We start from the raw sequence: 3,125 nt of genomic DNA, 5'->3' as shown, positions 1-3,125 counted from the left end.
AAACCACAATATTGGTCATTGGTTCTCAGCTTTAAACAAATCCAATAATTACTCCAAGAGGAGTCATTTCTCTTATTTGTGATTGGCTGAAGAAGTTTGCCACCACTATTTGAGGCAGGGTGTCATGTAAAAATCTATCCCAGCATGAAAATATTCCCAGTTCAATAATTGCACGCGCATCTCTTTATGTGGATGGCTGAGCTCGTGCGGATGTTTCTCTCACACACTCCCTTGACCTCGACAAACGGTTGTGGGCACGCGCATTTGCTTCACACATTTGCCAATCAATGGTGGCCAGGAGTATTGACTCTGACCAATCAGAAGCTTGTTGAGGCGTGAGGTCAGCATAGAAATTCCCGGACTCTCGCGTCAAAGTGCTGAGGGTTGATGTGAGGAGAGATTTTTTGCGATTGCAAAACCTTGGGCGCTACGTTGTCGATTGACAGTGCATATATTTGTTTGTTAGCTAGTTAGTTAGGTAGCTAAACAAACAAGTTCAAACGGCACACCTCTTGAGAACAAGCCATCTCGACCAGTTTACAGCAAATTATGCTAGTTAACTAGCTAAATCGAGGGCAAGGGTGTGTGAGAGAAACATTTGCACGAGTTTAGCCATCCACACAGACGCGAATGCAATTATTGGCTGGGAACATTTTCACACTGACATTTTTTCCAACATGACGTCACAATCACAACGATTGGGAACTATTTGACGCTGGAAAGATTTTTACATGACACAGGGCGCACGCACAGTATGCTTTAGTACAGTACAATACAGCACAGTGCTGTACAGTAGGCTGCACTATACTGTAGTATTGTACAGAGCACTACAGTACAGTAGATTACAGTACAGTATTTTAGGCTACATTATGGTACAGTAGGTTGCAGTGGGGCATTTTGAGTTGCATCTCTTGTATGAAATGTGCTATATAAAGTTTGATTTGATACAGTATAGTACAGTACAATTGGCTGTCCTCTATACATAAATTGATGGGGCATCACTAACACATTCCAGTTAAATTACTGTCTACTGTGGTCCTCTGTAGCTCAATTGGTAGAGCATGGCGCTTGTAACGCCAGGGTAGTGGGTTCGATCCCCGGGACCACCCATACGTAAAAAATGTATGCACACATGACTGTAAGTCACCTTGGATAAAAGCGTCTGCTAAATGGCATATTATATTATATTAAACGAATGTAAAGGCAGCCTACACAGGGGCCTTTTTTATAAACACACAGACAGAAACACACACCATGGAGACATTGGGAATGCATTCAAAGAGACTCTAGAAAGCGGTCTTATACTATACTGAACAAAAATATAAATGCAACATGTAAAGTGTTGGTCCGATGTTTCATGAGCTGAAATAAAATATCCCAGAAATGTTGCACACACTGAAAGCTTATTTCTCTCAATTTGTGCACAAATTTGTTTATATCCCTGTTAGTGAGCATTTCTCCTTTGCCAAGATAATCCATCCATCTGACAGGTGTGGCATATCAAGAAGCTGATTAAACAGCATGATCATTACACAGGTGCACCTTGTGCTTGGGACAATAAAAAGCCACTCTAAAATGTGCAGTTATGTCACACAACACAATGCCACAGATCAACATGAGTCCGTGTGTTATTTCATAGTTTTGATGTCTTCACTATTATTCTACAAAGTAAAAAATAGTAAAAATAAAGACAAACCCTTGAATGAGTAGGTGTGTCCAAACTTTTGACTGGTAGTGTATATGGATACATGATACATCCGGTTTTAATGTCTATGGATACAGCCAATGCGCTAATGATGCGCGATTTTGCCTGGCATAGAAAATGTGCTCTCTCGTTGGGACACTGCTCAGAGGAGCTAGCCAACTACACAGCTAACACAATCACTTAAAGTGAAGCTGGAAAGACAGGAAACTAGATGCATTTTGTTTCGTTTGACCTGTTTTTCTATTTACATTTCTTTGTATATATCCATAAAAATGATGCCGATTCTTGATTTAGACTGTCTGAGAAATGTATTTCCGCATTCAGAACTGGGAACTCGGGAAAAAACAAGCTTCGACTGGGATTATTTTTTGTTGAACGGTCATCCAACTCGGAATTCCATGTCGGAAATTTAGGCATCTTTGTAGAGCTCTGACTTTCTGACCTGAAGATCACTGAAGTCATGATTTGACCTAGTTTTCCCCCACAGAGTTCCCAGTTGTCTTGAAAGCGCCATATCTCATCCTGAAACGTTAATCCTCAATGGGCCAATGAGAGATCAATTTTTGGGGTCTAATCCTGAATGCTGATTGGTTAAAACCGCATTCCAGCTCGTGTCTATTCCACAAATTAACACCCGCTAAATTGAAGACTGTAAAATGCCTATTTACTCTGTTCCATCTGACTGCGCAACCCACTGTCTCATCAGTCCAGCCAGGCAATTTATGAACTTGGTCGTCACTATAAAAAGCATCTAGACATTATCGCACAACAGACATTTCGTTTTCAACAGCAGAGATTTGTATAAACCTTGCTGTCTGTCTCTCCAACATTTGCAAATTTCAAATTCGATCTCCAGCTGTCCCATAGTAATGAACGTGTCGGGAGTCAGGATGAGACCGACAGGTAGGCAGCTTTTTTCAGCCAGTCGAAATCATGAATCAGCATCATTTTTATGGATATAGTTCTTTTATATATCAATAGAAAACAGGTAAAACTAAACGAAGTGCAACTAGTTTGAAGTCTTTCCAGCTTCAGTTTGAAGTGATTGTGTTAGCTGTGTTGTTGGCTAGCTCCTCTGAACAACAGTATCCTGACGAGTGAGCACATTTTCTATGTCAAGCGAAATCGTGCATCATTAGCTCGTTGTTAAGGATGTATCCAAATAAATGTCACTAGAAAACAGCTTAAACAAATGCAAATGTAGCTACTTTGCTGTTATTCTGGATGCACTGTTTGACGTGAGTGTAAATTAGCCGTAGTTAGCAAGCAAGGATAAGAATATGTTGCTTTCCCGTTGTATAAAAGTGGTAATGCCAGAGAAGCCGGTGTTTGGAGGATATATTGGCACGGTTTGCAACACGTCTTCTGCGGCATTATCACTTAAATAGACACTGGCTAGAATGCAGTTTTAACAAATCAG

The sequence above is a fragment of the Coregonus lavaretus genome, assembly GCF_964263955.1.
Source record: "Coregonus lavaretus genome assembly, chromosome: 19".
Classification (NCBI taxonomy): Eukaryota; Metazoa; Chordata; class Actinopteri; order Salmoniformes; family Salmonidae; genus Coregonus; species Coregonus lavaretus.
This window is presented reverse-complemented; position numbering follows the sequence as displayed.